Here is a 17,692-nt window from a genome sequence, read left to right on the forward strand (position 1 = left end):
TGGGGGGTAGTCTGCTACTGTGTAGATGGGGTGGGTGAAGACAGGGGACCCTTTAGGAGCCTCCAAAGCCAATTTGAGCTGTAGAAACCCGCAGAAGTAGCGATTGCACTTACAAACTCTGTTTACTAATAAACAGTTCCCATTTCTGGTGCCAGAGGTGATAATGAATGAAGTCTTTGCAAGTTTCTTAAAGTAGAGAACTACTTTATTTGGGCAACTGGGAAAGGTAAGAAGGCAAGGTTTTTCAAGATATGCCTATTGCTGGAAAATGTGAAAGGCATGTAGTAAAACCAGCTGGTGGGATAGTCAGGTCCTTGCTTACCTAATCTTCTCTAGGGGTTGAGTTGATGACACGTGACTTGAGCTGGCTTTGAAAGAGGTGTTTAGCTATTCCTTGGCCTCCTAAGAGAGGCCAAATGCAGTTTTTTCTGTATATTTCAGTTGCTTTATAGCGTGCCATGTTGATTTCTTCCTACCTCCCTCCCCGCCGCATATACACACACTCAGGCACAAAGACAGCTTTGCTCCGGTTACTGATCTTTAGTAAGTTTCAGTTTTTTTAAAATTAAGCATCAGAACCTGTGAAATTCAGCAGCTTGGAAGGTTCATAATGGGGCATGAGCTTTTCTTGACCCTTTCTCCCCAGTGTGTCACCTTCTTTTCTGTTGATATGTTTGCAAATTGAATCACTCATTTCCCTTGCTCAATACCCTCTTCCCGGCTGTTGGCTCATTTTGTTAGGAATTTTTCTGAATCCATGTTACGATTTCTAGAAGTTGGCTTCGGGAAACATGACACTCCTTCCAAAGTCCAGACGTTTCAGCTTAGAAAGTTGTTACTGTGTCTGTGGGTTTCAGTGTTTTGGGGAAGCACTGTTTTTGTGTGTTTATTTTTCCCCGTTTAAAAAATTTCCAGTCCCTTCAGGGCTAATTCAGTCATATCTTGCTTTACCTGGGTTTTAAAAGACAGTTACATTTAATCTTTTCACATTTGCATTTATTTATTTTTTGGTATGATGGCAGGGAGGGGATGAAGCAGAAATCCCTATTTTATATGACAGTGTGTGAGAAGAGAAACTTCAGCTTAAAAATCTTTAGAAGAAAACTGAGCAAGCGTTGCGTTCGCAGAGGCTGAGCGGTTCTGGGTGTCAGTGGTCTCAAGTGCGCTTCGGTTCCATTTGGAGTGAGGGACAGAGGAAGGCTGAGACCTGGGATTTAAACACCATGGAGTCAGACACATTGGATCACTGGTTTTTGGCTTAACAGTCTCTGATTCTCTTTGGAAGCATTTTGAATTTCTCTTTTGAAGTTAGATTTCCTAATACTCATTTTCTCTTATATAATCAGAAAAGACAAATACTTGAATATAATACAAAAATTTCACTTTTTATTCCGGTTTTCTTGTCTTGTTTTTTCAGTCTTAATGTGAAATGACTGGGTCATGGGGTGGGAAATAAATAAAAACAAATTTGTATAAATGTGTAGTTGTGTTTGAAATAATGTCATTGACATATGATATTGATATAGTTCTTTTCCTTTGTAGAGCTGTAACACTTGTTAAAATTATTAATTTGTTACTAGGCATGCTGGATGCAGCTCCAGTATTAGTACCCAGGTAATTTCACTGAGATCTGGCAGTAAGATTTTTTGGAAAAGACGCTAACAGTCTTACTTCTGGGACAAATGAGGCAACTGTGTGTGTGTGTGTGTGTGTGTGTGTGTGTGTGTGTGTGTGTGTGTGTGTGTTTTGTCTTGTTTTCAAAAATCTCTTTTCCCATCAGACAATTTCTGTTAGCCTAAGTGAGACCCAGCTCCTAAGGGTGGCCCTCCCTTCTCACCTTTTCCTAATGCTTGCCCTTCTTTGCATGTACCTCATGGCGTGTATGTAACCTTTAAAAATACCTTCCCAAAGCACCCTGGCTGCTTGCCTCACCACTACGTCCTTTTCTATTTATTTAGAAACTCCATCTTAAATGGTGCAGTGCTTCTTGAACTCATTCTAGAAAGAACCCAATTTCTTTTTTTTTAATTTTTTAAAATTAAAAAAAAATTTCTTTTTAAAAAAATTTTATTTATTTATTTATTGGCTGCATTGGGTCTTTGTTGCTGCGCGGGCTTTCTCTAGTTGGCGGCGAGCGGGGGCTACTCTTTGTCGCGGTGCACGGGCTTCTCATTGCGGTGGCTTCTCTTGTTGTGGAGCACGGGCTCTAGGCGCGTGGGCTTCAGTGGTTGTGGCACGTGGGCTCTAGAGCGCAGGCTCAGTAGTTGTGGCATACAGGCTTAGTTGCTCCGTGGCATGTGGGATCTTCCCGGACCAGGGCTCAAACATCATGTGTTGATGCTCCACATCATATGTCATTAGAGAATTACAAATTAAAATGAGATACCACTGCACACCTATTAGAATAGCCAAAATCCAAAACACTGACAACACCAAATGCTGGTGAGGATGTGGAACAACATGAACTCATCGTTGCCTGAGGGAATGTGAAATAGTATAGCCGCTTTGGAAGACGGTTTGGTAGTTTCTTACAAAACTAAACATATTCTTATCATATGATCAAGCAATCACACTGCTTGGTATTTGCCCAAATGAGTTTACAACTTTTGTCCACACAGAAACCTACACATGAATGTTTAAAGCAGCTTTATCCATAATTGCCAAAACTTGTAAGCAACCAAGGTGTCCATCAGTAGGTGAATAGATAAACTATGGTACGACAAGACAATGGAATATTATTCAGTGCTAAAAAGCAATGAGCTATCAAGCTATTGGAAAGACCTGCAGGAAACTTAAATGCATATTACTGAGTGAAAGAAGCCAATCTGAAAAGGTTACATACTGTATGATTCCAACTATATAACATTCTGGAAAAGGTAAAAACTATAGAGACAGTGAAAGGGTCAGGGGTTAGGGGAGAGGAGGGATGAATGGGCAGAGCACAGAGGATTTTTAGGGCAAGGAAACTATTCTGTATGATATTGTATTGGTGGATACATGTCATTATATATTTGTGTAAACCCATAGACTGTGAAACACTAAGCATGAACCCTGATGTAAACTGGGACTTTAGGTGATTATGATAAGTTGATGTAGGTTCACTAATTGTAACACATGTACCATTCTTGTGGGGGATGTTGATAATGGGGGAGGCTGTACGTATACGGGAAATCTTTACCCTCTGCAAACGGTACTGTGAACCTAAAGCTATTCTAAAAAATACATACATATTTTTAAGAATGAGTAAGTGTAGGTGTTCCTTGCTGGTCTAGAGGTTAGGATTCGGCGCCTTCACTGCCCTGGCTGGGGTTCAATCCCTGGATCCCTGGTTAGGGAACTGAGAATCCCCCAAGCTGCGTGGCACAAAAAGAAAGGAGAAGAATGAGTACGGGAGACTTCTGGCAACACAGCAGACTTGAGCTGACCATACTGACGAAGGTTGGCCGAAATAGAAAAAAAAAATTTTTTTATGTTAAGTAGCTGGATTTTCAGGAAATGGAACGAGGGAAGAGAGAGAGATGGTAGGGAAGGAGGAAGGAGGGAAGATACTGAGGCACAAGAAAGAAAGGGAAGCCAGAGTGGTTACAGTTGATGCCAACACAGCATCCCAGGGTTATGGACAAAATGCAGGGACAGGAGCACTGAGCTTTTTCATTTCAGATAAGGATAGAAGATGCAGTGTTAGACCTTATGAGGTGCAGGATTGCTGGGGTGAATTCTCCTAGATAGAGAGCTGGAGCCTGGAAGGGGAGTAGAGTAGAAGGTCCGTGCCAACCATCCTGGGGCAGCAGCAAGAAAGTTAGACAAAAGGCATTTATGAGAAATCCCCAAGCTTGGGCCACAGACAGGTGTGTGCAGCCTGAATTCATATTAGCATGTGGAAGGACCACATGCTGACAAATTACCATGAAGATTGGCCCAGACTGGTGAGAGCCCAGAGCCCTGGAGAAACAACTAATCAACTGGATTGCAGCACACAGAGGTATAAATGGGAACTATGGAAGAGAAGATACAGGAGAGAATGAGAAGGTCTAATAGGAGTTCCTGCAGGTTAAAATAGAATAAGCCACACAATTATGGACGATATGAAGACAGAGCTTTCCAGAATGAGAGACAAATATGAATCCTCTACCTGAAGAAACTCATTGAGGATAAAAGCACAACCACTCCTAGATGTACTGTAGTGAAACTACAGAACACCAAAGACAGAATCTTTAACATTTTTTTTTTAATTATTTATTTATTTATTTATTTATTTATGGCTGTGTTGGGTCTTCGTTTCTGTGCGAGGGCTTTCTCCAGTTGTTGCAAGCGGGGGCCACTCTTCATCGCGGTGCGCGGGCCTCTCACTATCGAGGCCTCTCTTGTTGCGGAGCACAGGCTCCAGACGCGCAGGCTCAGTAATTGTGGCTCACGGGCCTAGTTGCTCCGCGGCATGTGGGGTCTTCCCAGACCAGGGCTTGAACCCGTGTCCCCTGCATTGGCAGGCAGATTCTCAACGACTGCGCCACCAGGGAAGCCCCAAAGACAGCATCTTAAAAACAACCAGAGAGATTGCTTATAAAAGAATTAGACTGGCAGCAGACTTGTTATCAACCACAACAGATGATTAAGACAAAAGGAATAATAACTTAAAAATGCAGAGTCAACTTGGAATTCTGTTCCCATCTAAACATTCATTCAAAGATGAGGACTGGGACTTCCCTGGTGGCGCAGTGGTTAAGAATCCGCCTGCCAATGCAGGGGACACGGGTTCGAGCCCTGGTCTGGGAAGATCCCACATGCTGTGGAGCAACTAAGCCCGTGCGCCACAACTACTGAGCCCGCGTGCCACGACTACTGAAGCCCGCCTGCCACAACTACTGAAGCCTGTGCGCCTAGGGCCCTTGCTCCGCAGTAAGAGAAGCCACTGCAGTGAGAAGCCCACGCACCACATCGAAGAGTAGCCCCCGCTTGCTGCAGCTAGAGAAAGCCTGCGGGCAGCAGTGAAGACCCAACGCGGCCAAAAATAAATAAATAAATACATAAAAAGATGACCAAAATAACGAAATTTTCTAATAAAGATCAGAGCAGAAATTAATGAGATAGAGAATAGAAAAATAATACAGAAAATCAGCAAAACCAGAAGTTGGTTCCTTAGATTAACAGAATTGGCAAACCTTTAGCTAGATTGGCCAGGGGAAAAAAAAAGAAAAGAGAGGACTACTAACCTTACAGAAATTAAAAGGATTATAAAGGAATACTATGAACAATTAAGTGCCAACAAATTAGGTATCTTAGATGAAATGAACAAATTCCTATAGATAACTTGCTACTGAACCAAGTGTTATTTTTCCCAGTTTTCTTTTTTTGCCTGCTGAAACCATCGGATGATAACAGAAATGACGAATGTGGCTTCTAAAGATGTTTTCTTTTGTCTGACAGAGTGTGGGGTGCTAGTCCTCTGACATGATTTTGGGTAAACTAGAACCTTCACATTCCTTCTGATCCTCTTGAATTCGTTAAGACATGCCGAAACATAGAAAACTCATTTTTCCCCTTAAAGTGTCTTAGAAACCTCACCATTTGTTTCTCTCTTCAGTCTCTCTAGAGCTCGCGTGATAGCTGGGGGGTGGAAGGGGGATCTTTGCCCCACCCTGCTGATCAAGTTGTCTACCTTGTCAACACACCAGAGTGGGCTTTGATTTCGAGTCCCCAGTCCCACTTTGTACACTCTGGGCCAGGGTCTCATTTCCCTGGCTTCTTTCTCAAGGCTGTTCCACTCACTTCAGCTACAAGAAATCTGTCTGCATATCTTTTGAAAAGGCAGGCGGCTGTGGCATCTTGTCAGAAGAGAAATAGCAGTCATGAAAATGTCAGATTTTTATGTTTACTTCCTTAACTATTGCCCAACATCAAACTTTTAGTGAGCTGACCTGTTCATTCATCCAACTAATATTTTATTGAGCATCTGTTATGTGCAAGATGTTATGTTAGGGGATGCAGGTATATACAGAAATCTTTGGTAAGCAAGACAGATTAAGGTCCAGTAAAGAGGTTAGAGATGGAAATGAAATAATTTTTAAGGGGAAAAGCAAGTACATAAACCATATAAAATGTTTTATTTCTGTGAATCATGATCCAATGAAATCAATTTAGTGGGTTTGTTACCACTTTTTAAAAATTGAAACAATATAAAATATCAGAACGTTGACTATACTAAGGAAGTTTTGTAAGATTTTTGTTCGCTATGTTGTTATTTGTACTGGAGATGCAGTGTAAAATATTTTTTACTGTGGGTTACAGTAAAAAGAGTTTGAAAAGGTAGGTCAAATACGCTTCAGGAGAATCAAGAATCTTTCAGAAGGGAGGTGGCTTTGAAGAGTTAGAACTTTAACAAGTGGAAATGGGGAAATAAGAGGAGAAAGGGCTATATTAGGTAGAGAGAAAAATAGAATTGGGGCTCCAAACCTGTCACTAGGCAGGAAAGACCGTGGGACAAGGCAGGACTTTGGGTATACCTAAAGAATTTTGTGTGGGGGTGGCTATGGAGAGTTAAGACCTTTTGATTTTTAGCTGTGTTAATAATTAATTGAATTCCCTAATGGATTACTGATAGCTTATCAGCTCTGGTGGACTTTGGCAGCTCTACCCCTTGCTGGTTGCAAACAAGTGAGAATGCTGTGATAGGGCCTGTGGTGGGGTGTCTTGTCCTGCCTCCCCTCCCGTTTCTCTGAAGGTACCTTCCCCCCTGTTTATAGTATTGACACATTGCCTGGAAGAGCCTTTGGGATTGCTTTTAGACCTCAGTTTTTTAAGAAGAGTTTAACACCTCTTTGTAATGTGTATTTATGGGCTTCAAACTTTTCAGAGCTCCGTGTGTTAGAAGCATGCTTGTTTTACTTAATCACTGGGTAAGTTTCTCATTCCTTTTCCAGAACTTCAAGAAAAGGAAGGCATGGTAGAGACTGGGCCATTTCTGACAGCCCATTGGATTTGGGGTTGAGAGTCCCAAATGAATGACATAATGTCTGAAAAATACTCGAGTTTAACCAAGAAAGACAAATATAAAGGGTTATTACAAAGATGAAGGGGCTCTGAGGGAGATTGTGCAAGAGATACAATTACTTTGAAATCTCTTGGAAAATGAGAGGAATATCACCCCACCTCTTACTCAACTGGAGCACTGTAATTGCAGGGTGAGGATAATTAAATTTTAGAAAAACCCACGGCCCAGCTAGTCTCTTCAAGAGTGGCATAAACAATCTGGCCTGCTCTGGCTTTGCTTCAGTGCTTTCTCTCTTTTTCCCTCTCTACCTTCCTCCTAAGGAGGAACAGGCTGCCACTGAGGCCTGGATTCTTCCTGCCACCCACTCCAGGGATTTTCTGCTTGCTTTTCATCACAAGCACTGCCATCATGGGCCTTCCTTTCCCCAGGACTTGCAGAGTGGGATGTGGTCCCCCTTCCCTGTGCAAATACAGAGACACTTGGTGTCGGCTGAGCACCAGTCATTGAGCTGGAACAGGGACTTGGGTACTAACAGGCTACAATTCTGCTTAGAAAGCCCTTCCTTTGGGTCCCATAGACCGAGGTGGCAGCTGGCTTAGCTGCAGAGGAAATAATCGTGACGTCCAGCAGAACAGAACAATGGGAATTTAATTGGTGGCTTATTTTCTCAAGAAATTTGCATTTCCGAGGCTTGATATCCATCTCAATAGAACTACTCCACATCAGAAAAGACTCCTAGGACACTCCTCACACAAAAATTAACATTTCTCCCAGCTTTCGGTTAAGCAATATGTGGTGCGACATCTAATTCGAAAGTGAGTATATAATATGGCTTATTTAGAACTCGAACAGGAATTTTTTGTTCTTTCGCCTGGTGGGAAAATGCAGAAAAAACATTATCTATGGGTACGTCCCCTCCCAGGGAGTATTTCAGAATCGAGCTTTTTACATTAATCAGAAGTGTTAAGATATATATATACATATGAGGTGGGTAGCAGTGTTACTCCGAGGAGATGGAGGCCGGGTTGTGAGAACTTCCCACATCAGGAGGGAAAGGTCTTAATGGGAGGTTTCCAGAGGAAGGAGGAGCCTGTGGGATGGAATTCGCGGCAGGGCTACGAGATGAAGCTAGGCTCTCGGCGGGCTAGGCGCAGAAGGGCGCTGGCTCGCCCCGCAAGCCTGGGCGAGCCAAGCGCTGGTCGGGTCTAGCGGGCGGCTGGCAGCCAGCTCACACACGTAGCCCTACAGCCAGCCAGGGCCCCACGTGGCAGGCCCTGGGGAGAGTGGGGTGGGGCGGGGGCGGGGCGGGGCGAGAGCGGGGGCGGGCCCGGCCGTGACGCGCAGGGTATATAGCGGGGCATGCGCGCCGCGCGGGGGAAGGACGCAGGCCGGGGGGTGAGGGCAGGCGGCCTCCCTGCGCGGGCACGCCGACCTAGCTGCGCTGCTGCTGCCGCTGCTGCTGTCGCTTCGGGCCGCCCGAGGGCCTGGTTTGTGAGGGTGCGCCGGGCCAGGTGGCGTCCGCCCAGCTTCAGGTGAGGTGGGGAGGGCGTGTGGGAGGGGCGGCTCCGTGCCCTGGGGATGGGGCATCGCGCGCGGGAGCAGTGCGCCTCCGGGGCTCGGGGTCACTGGGTGGGGGTGGGGGTACGGCTGCGCCGAGGACCCCGAGCCCGGCCGCGGTTTCGGAAGTCACTCCGGCGCACCCGCATGCGGACCGGGACGCTGGATGGAGGCGACACCTGGCTACCTGGCCGCGGTGCCACAACGAGGGTTACTTGGTGGCGAGGGAAGAGAAGGCGCAGCTACGGTGCCTTTGGCTGGAGAGCGCGGGATGTGGGAGCCGGAGCAGGATGTCGATAGCCGCACTAAAAGACTGAGAGGTTTCCTGGAGCCCATGAACTCGAGCTCAGAAAAAGAGAGTAGATGGGCAAATCTGGTGGGCAGCTCTCGGGGCGGCTCTGATGCTGCACTGGTGTCTGGACTTTGCTTTTCAGGAACTGAGTCCCTCACCCGACCCTGGCCAGACCACCTCCCAGCTGGAGATAAATGACCCGTATCTTCCGGCCGGCCCGGAGCAGGAGCTGGAGGATGGCAAAGGAGGGACTAACTAAACTGCGACCTCTTATCCCGAGGGCATGGCTTTTTAGCTATTTTTGGTCGCTACCGACCGGGTTAGGTGGTCTGGCTCAGGCTGCCCTCTCTTGGTGGGTTAGGGCAATGGGAAAAAATACCATCTAAGCAGTCTATAGTGTGATCCTGGGGTCCAATTGAGTCAAGAAATTTTCTGCAGCTCTGGCTTGTGGCTTCAGTTTTGAGGATCTAGAGTCTGCTAGGGCCTGGGTGTCCGTGAGTATGTGAGCATGATTTGGAGAGTGGCTGAGGGCTCTCCTGGGGGCCTAAGAAAGGGTGGGGGGAGGAGCAGCTTTGACCTGACCCTTCCTCCTGGAGCCTCCCTGGGCTTGGTTTTGTCTGGAGTCACTCTTTCCTAGGAACCCCAGGCCAGTTAGGTCGTCTGCTGGGAAATGGTGGTGGTAATGTGGTGGGTACTGGCCTGGCTTCCTGGTCTCTGTCCCAGCTCTGTTCCTAACTTGCCCTGTGTCTGGAAGAAGGAGTCAGATTAGATCTGTGGACTCTTACCCATAGCATCTACGATTAATCCTTAACTCTTAAAACAAGAGCCATAAAAACTGAGAGAAACTTGATGAAGCAAGAAAAAGAATGTCGAGAATCATAACTTTTAGCACCTGAAATTAAAAACTGCATATTCCATTTCCTGTTGGAGGCTCAGAGGTGAGTTTTTCATAAATTGTGTGATAGCCACTATATAGACTAGTGGTGCTCTTCCTGGGTTGCAGGTGTGACTAGAGAGCACCAAACAGAATGATTGGCCTTGTCATTTAGGCAAGAAGACTACGTTGAGGTACCAGGGCCCCGTGGCTCTCAGTATTTCATCACTTAAGTATGTAAATACACAGTGCCTGGTCTGTGTTTGGCTCTGCACCTGGCCACTGGAGAGTGCAAAGAGGGGATGGGGCCTGGCTCCTGGAGACACTTGTTGGGGGGGAGAAAGAACATTCATACATAAAGAATAAGACACAAGAGAGGTCACACTGTTGTGTTTGTTCAAGTTCAGAGAAGACAGCACTCTACTAGAGATGGTATAAGGTGACAGGAGAATTCCAGGCTTTTGAGCCAGGTAAATCTGTTCACATCCTGGCCCCATCACTCTCCAGCAGGAGACATTTCTTAACTTCTGTAGACCTGTCCTCACTGCTGTGCATCATGTTGTGGTTGTGCCTGGAGCAGAGTAGAGGTTTGTGATCATCTACATCATCATTATCATCATCATCTCTGGGATGGAGTGGATTATTTAGGGGGTCCCAGGAGCTGATAGGTAGGTTGGGTTGTAGGAATGGTATGAGCCCAGATGTAGGGTTGATTCGTCACCTCCTTGGGAACATGGATGCAATTTCCATGCCTTTCCGGGTAGGCCTCTTTTCAGTGGCCTGTCAGGGATTGTTCCACATATTCACTGTCCCACAAAGACTTTTTTTCCACCTTTGGTTTTGGGAGCTACTCTGATTCTTTCAGGTAACGGAGATACTCCTTTTCTGGGCTGATAATAGGCGGGAAGGACCAACACTATGTGTGTATCCGGGCGCATGCGTGCGTGTGTGTTCGCGCATGCGCACGCACAGTAAATTCTCAGTCACTGGACTGGTTCGGTTTTCAAACCCTTTCCACCTTCTTCTTCTCTTCCTTACCTGTTCACTCCTCCCTCAGTTGCAGGAGGACCGTCAATCCATGTCCAATATTTACAGGATCTTGCGATCTAAGTGGTAGTGCCATGAACAGATGTATATGTCTGGAAATTGGGATCTCCTCCAGAATAATTCAGCCTTTTCGTACTTGATGCCTGCAGAAAATAATGCTTAAGCGTTTTGCAGAACCACCCATGATAGGATATTGAACTGGCGGGACTTTGGGAATCTTCGAGTCTAGGCCCTTTGTTTTACAACTAAAGAAACTGGATCTAGAGAGGTTAACTGGTGTTTCCAAGTCACATTGTTTGCTAGCGGCCAAGAGGCTTGATTGAGAGGACCAAAGAAAGGTGCAGTTTTTATTCCTAAGTGTGATGATAAAATTGCTGATAATCCTAGACTTTTCCTTGAAAACATGAAGAAAAAGGAGCCAGTTGTCCCTGTGCTTATTTGGGAAGTTCTCTGCTTGTGTGGATAGAAATTTCTTCTGGAGGAGTCTTCACCCCTCTCTTCCTGACTCCCTGGAGACATAGGAGGGTGGGGAGTGGCTGAGGAAGGGTCATGATGATGGGGCCCCAGGCAGGACTCTCGATGTCTACAAATGGGACTTTGCTGACCTCGAGGCTGGCGGGCTGGCAGAATGCCTGCAGATAAGGAGTCCAGAGTCTACCGCCAGCCAGGGGCCTCGTGCCCTCCTGGGGGCAAGCAGGGCAACCTCACCACAAGGTCTCCGAGGCCCAGCTGCCTTGTTCTCACCCTTACTGTGGCCATCGAGGCTCCCAGGGGGGACCCCTTGTTGGGCCCCGGGTGAGATCCAGAGGGAGAGCCCCATGTGGGAGGGAAGGTGGCCACAGAATCAGCCTGGAGAGAGCACTTGGCATGCCCCTATGTGGGAAACCAAATTCCCTGCCTCAGATCTGACTGTATCACCGGGCCTCCTAACGTTCCTCCAGCCTCAGGCCCAGGAGAGTCCTGGGGTTTGGCGGAATGAGAATGTGACTGACCCAATTTATTACCATTGGGTCCCTAGAGACTCTTACTCAATGCACTCAGAATTAGTAATTAATAAAAAATGTCAGCTAAACGTTGGGAATTTTTTAAAAAATCCATGTTTCAAACAATTCATTTTTCCTTAAAAACATGTGCATGCATTTTTTTCTTCCAGTTTTATTGAGATATAACTGACATACAGCACTGTGTAAGTTTAAGGTGTACAGCATAATGGTTTGATTTATATACAGTTATGAAGTGAGTGCCACAATAAATTTAATAAACATACAGCATCTCATAGAGATAAAAGATTAAAGAAATAGAAACAAATTTGTTTTCCTTGTGATGAGAACTCTTAGGATTTAACTCTCAACTTTCGTATATAACCTACAGCAGTGTTAATTATATTTACCGTGCTGTACATTACTTCCCTAGTACTTATTTTTCTTATAACTGGAAGTTTGTACCTTTTGGCTGCCTTCATCCAATTCCCCCACCCCCAATGTGCATATATCTTTATTTGCCAAAGCTTGATTTAGGGCTAAGCCTTTTTCTTTGGGTCTCTAGGTCCCCTAATTAAACTTGCAAATTGTTTGTATATAAAAATCACACCTGTGATTTTTTTGTTTCTTTTCTTTTATCAAATTTTTTTCACCATATGTCAATTATATCTCAATAAAACTGGAAGAAAAAAATTTTTAATGGAAAAAAATTTTTTCACTAGGCTATATATTCACATAGTTCAAAGATCAGGAGGATAAAAAAGTTGAAAAAGCAACCACACATTCCCCCCTCAACCCCATACAGTGAAAAGTCTCACCTCTGCCCACCCCACCCCATTTTTACAAATGCTATAAGTTAACATTTTAGGCATTGTTTAGCACCTTGCTTTTTTCACCTAGCAACTATTCTAGATCTTTCTCCATCGGCACAGAAATACTTTTATTATTCCTTTACCATAGCTGCATATTATTCCAGAATAGGAAAGCAAAAGTAATTTTTAAACCAACATATGTTGCCTCCCTCTCTCCCCCAACTTGGGTTGTTTCCAGTATTTTGTCATTATGTACAGTGCTACAGTGAATAACTTTACAAATGACATTTCCTATGTGTATGACTACAGAAGAAATTCTCAGAAGTGAGATTGCTGGGTGACAGGATATATACATCTGTTAATTAGTCTCCATTAAAAAATAATAATAGAGCAAGAATTTAAGACATTTGCAAACCAGTCCATGTGCAGAATCCTACTTTTTTAATGCACACACCTAATTTAATCTTTTTTTTTTTTCCATTTGTAACACATCTTTCTAGATAAGCAGTTCTCAGACTTTTTGATCCTAGGATTCCTTAATGTCTTTCATTTACTGGCTATATCTATTATTTACCATGTTAAAAATTAAAACATATAAAAAGTAGTTCATTCACTATTTTAAATGAATAAAATAAAGGTCATTACATGTTAACATAAAAGGCATATTTTTATGAAAAATAACTTTCCAAAATAAAAGAAAGTCAAAAAAGTGGCATTATTTTTACATTTTTGTGCATCTTCAGGATTTCAAAATAATGATTTATTAGATAATAATGAGATAACAGGTTAAAATAGGTATAGCATACATTTGCTGGTAAATACTCAGTGGACAAACCGAGTTAATCTCTGAAAACAAACTGAGTTAATCTCTGAGAACACACATATTTATACCCTAAACGTCTACCTTAGAAATTTTCAGAAAACTTAAGACTGCATAGGCACACATTCATCACACTTCACGTAGCCTCAAAAATGAGAGTGAAAAAGCTTTTAACATCTTAATTTTATAATAAAACTAGTTTTTACCTTGCAGACCTGAAACAGTCTCAGTGACCCTAGGTGTCATCTAAGACCACAATTTCAGAATTGCTCTTCTAGATCACTTAGTTACATTTTTGTAGAAATCAAAACTTTTTCTCCATTTATATTTGTTACTATTTAATTAATTTAGAATCATAAAAACAAACAACTGGCATAAAGAAGTTTGGGAATGGACTTCCCTGGTGGTACGGTGGTTAAGAATCTGCCTGCCAATGCAGGGGACACGGGTTTGATCCCTGGTCCGGGAAGATCCCACATGCTGCGAAGCAACTGAGCCCCGTGCACCACACCTACTGAGCCTGCACTGTAGAGCCCGAGCTCTGCAACAAAAGAAGCCACCACAATGAGAAGCCTGCCAACTGCAACGAAGAGTAGCACCCGCCGCAACTGGAGAAAGCCCGCATGCAGCAACGAAGACCCAACACAGCCAAAAATAAATAAATAAATTTATTTTAAAAAAAAAAAGTTTGGGAAGAGACACAACAGACTCTTGGTCAATGAATCCTGGACTGGTGACAGCAGAGGGGGCCTCTTTGCCGCAGGGATGGGCCCAGCCAGCAGAGCTCAGCTAAGAGAGCTCCCGCTCCGTGAAGACAGGCAAACACTCTCTGTTCCAAAGAGGCTTGTAAAATATGTGTGGGGATGAGCTGAGTACCTATGGAAACTTAACATGCTATCTGTGGCATTTGTTAAGCTCCTTTGAGTGGAACAGACAAGAGATACTTAAAGAGGCCGGTAGAAGGCAAGGCGACTGGGGGCAGGAATGGTCTGGGAAGGCTTCCTAGAGGTGGAATTGAGCAAAGTTTTGAAAGCTAAGAAGAGAAGGAGGGGTCCTGGCCGGGGGAGTTGTGTGAATAATGGCACTGAGATGTATATTCCTGGGGCAGGGGTGGTCACCCTAGGTCAGAGTGGCTGATAGAGGAAAGAGCAAGTGACATGGCTAGAAATTTAGGTTGGATCCAGTTATTTTGAAGGGCTCTGGGGTCTAAGGTACCAATATTCTCTAAGTCTTAGCTGTTTCTCTATCAAAGACTTGATGCTCGTTTCAGCAGCGGTGTCTTGGGGTCCAGCCTGCTCTTATCCAGAGCAACTCCAGTGGCCCCAAATCTACATCCTTTGCACCAGTCCACTTACTCCATCCAACCTCCTGCCCCTGATTATCGAGAGTAATGCATACTTACTGACAAGTATAAAGAAGTATGGGAAAAGTCTAATCCTGTGGCCCTGAGGCAACCTCTGTTAATCTGCTCAATCATTTCCTTTCATTTTAAACCTTTTTTAAAAAACTAATTTTAGACTTAAAAGTTGCAAAGAATATAGCAGAGTTCCTTTATATCCCTCACCCCATAGTATAATTATCAAGAACAGGAAATCAACGTTGGTACAAAACTTTAAACTACAGGCCTTATTTAAATTTTACCAGTATTTTTGCTGATGTCTTTCTTCTGTCCCAGGATCCAGTCTGCCATCCCATGTTGCATTTAGCTGTTATTTCTCTTTAGTCTCCTTCAATCTGTAACCGTTCCTCTATCTTTCTTCCTTAGAATAAGGTCATGCATTTTTAGCAAGAATATCACAAAAATGATGTTGCATCCTTTTAAGAGCATCGTATCAAGGCATTTATGATGTTGATGTCTCATTACTAGTGATGTTTTCCTGGATCACTTGGTTAAATCGGGGTCTGCTGGACTTCCACACTGGAAAAGTTACTCTCATGTTGAATCCTTCTCTGGTTCAAATCCCTTTCGCCAGGTGGAGCCTATCACCTGATTAGTTCTGACCCATACAGGATCATTTCTCTATCTTAAGGTCAACTAATTTGGTCAGCTGATACCAGCAAAATCCCTTTTGGCAGATAATGTAACCTAATAACAGGAATGATATCTCATTTTCAGGTCCTGCCCATACACAAAGACAAGGGTCATTGGGGGCCATCTTGGAATTTTGCCAGCCATAGCAAGAGAGTCTCAGATAAAAGTTATCGAGCCTTAATTCCAGCATCAAAGTATTAGTTTCCTAAGGCCACCCTAACAAATGACCACACTCTGTGGCTTAAAACAACAGAAATTTATTAGATACGGAGGTCAGAAGGTCGAAATCAAGGGGTCAACAAGGCCACATTCACTCTGAAGGCTCTAGGGGGAATCCTTCCTTGCCTGTTCCAGCTTCTGGTGGCTCCAAGTGTTCCTTGGCTTGTGGCAGCATCACTCCCATCTCTGCCTCTGTCTTCACATGGTCTTCTCCTTTGTGTGTCTCTGTGTCCAAATCTCCCTCTCCTTTATCTTATAAACATAGTAATCATTGGATTTAGGGACTACCCTAAATACACGATGACTTCATCTCTGAGATCCTTAAATCATTATATCTGCAAAGACCGTATTTTTCAATAAGGTTCCATTCTGAGGTTTTGGGTAGATGTGGGATTTGGGGGTGTATTATTCAACCCACTACGCTCAGGATTGGGGGAACTGTCCTTTGTAAACTGTGGTTCACAGAGCTGCAAAAGAGAAGGGAGATTTGTTTTTCGACCAGAGTCAGAGAGCAGGCCTGGCTGTTGAGGAGGCAAGGGCCCAGCCTCAGGCTGCCTGCTCCCCTCGTGTTGACACAGATCTGAGAACCACGTGGGTATAAATGATTGAGGACTCTGGCTTCAGAGTCCCTACATTCTAGACACTTTGCAATGCCAACAATTCGTCTCTGTGCAAGCAGTTCTCACTGAGTGTTAGTTTCCCTGTAGGAAGGGCAGGGCAGAGATTGTAGTACCCATTTGACAGAGAGGGGGAACTGACTTCAAAGAGTTTCTGTAAATCACAGAGTGTCGGAGCTAGTCTGTGTCTAGTCCAGCAGTCCTGACTAGACTGAAATGTCAGACCAGTGCCCCAGACAAGAGCCAGGTTGATCTGTCAGAACTGCGTGTACGGATACCTGGATCTCACCCAGGAAGCTCTGATTCAGGAGAACTGAGGTGAGGCCCTGCTCACTGGGGCGGCCAGGTTGGGGGACCAGGCACACTTGAAGTCCAGCCCACAGCAGATTAGGACTGGAATCCACCTCCAGACTCTAAGTGAAGATCTTTAAAAAGGGGAGAGAAGAGGCTTCCACTTGGTCATCATTAAGCCTTTCCCGGGCTTCCCTGGTGGCACAGTGGTTAAGAATCCGCCTGCCAACGCAGGAGACACGGGTTCGAGGCCCTGGTCCGGGAAGACCCCACATGCCGCAGAGCAACTAAGCCCATGCGCCACAATTACTGAGCCTGCGCTCTAGAGCCCGTGCTCCGCAACAAGAGGAGCCACTGCAATGAGAAGCCCGCGCACCACAACGAAGAGTAGCCCCCGCTCTCTGCAACTAGAGAAAGCCCATGTGCAGCAATGAAGACCCAACGCAGCCAAAAATAAATAAATTAATTAATTTAAAAAAAAGGAATCAAAATAAAATAATTTTTTTAAAAAAAGCCTTTCCCATTTCCTAATTGAACTCTAAAATGAACTTTCTTCTTCTTTTTTTTTTGGCTGCCCTGCACAACTTGCAGGATCTCAGTTCCCCCGACCAGGGATTGAACCCTAGCCACAGCAGTGAAAGCACGCCAAATCCTAACCACTAGAGCACCAGGAAACTCCCTTAACCTTCTTCTTAAAGTAATGCAAGTTCATTGTAGAAACTATAGACTAATAAAAAGATAACAGAAGTTACCATTAAACCCACCACCAAGAAATAACAGTTTGTTATATATTTTTAATTTTTTCTATGAATGCATACATTTTAAGGAAAACTGGTCTGCTGTACATAGTTCTGTAGACTCTTTTTTTTTTCACTTAACATGTGAACATCTTTCCATGTTATTATTCCCCCAAATACTTTTTTTTTTAATAGCTCTTTATTGGAGTATAATTGCTTCACAATACCGTGTTAGTTTCTGTTGCACAACAGAGTGTGTCAGCCATATGCATACACATGTCCCCATATCCCCTCCCTCTTGAGCCTCCCTCCCATCCTCCCTATCCCACCCCTTAGGTCATCGCAAAGCACTGAGCGGATCTCCCTGTGCTATGCTGCTGCTTCCCACCAGCCAACTGTTTTACATTCGGTAGTGTATATATGTTG

The 17,692-nt window shown here is 44.4% G+C and overlaps 1 protein-coding gene across 2 annotated transcripts in view; it reads left to right on the forward strand.

Annotated features, from left to right (window-relative positions):
• Window positions 1-8,347: 8,347 nt before the first annotated feature.
• The window catches only part of SLC39A14 (solute carrier family 39 member 14), a 46,214-nt gene continuing 36,869 nt past the window's right edge, over window positions 8,348-17,692 (forward strand). For both annotated transcript variants that reach the window (XM_082470670.1, XM_082470669.1), the window contains exon 1: window positions 8,348-8,520. The gene's annotated coding sequence lies outside the window, so the exon portion shown is untranslated. The remainder of the gene's footprint in view (window positions 8,521-17,692) is intronic.

Source organism: Balaenoptera physalus (assembly GCF_965194825.1).
Source record: "Balaenoptera physalus genome assembly, chromosome: 7".
NCBI classification, from domain to species: Eukaryota; Metazoa; Chordata; class Mammalia; order Artiodactyla; family Balaenopteridae; genus Balaenoptera; species Balaenoptera physalus.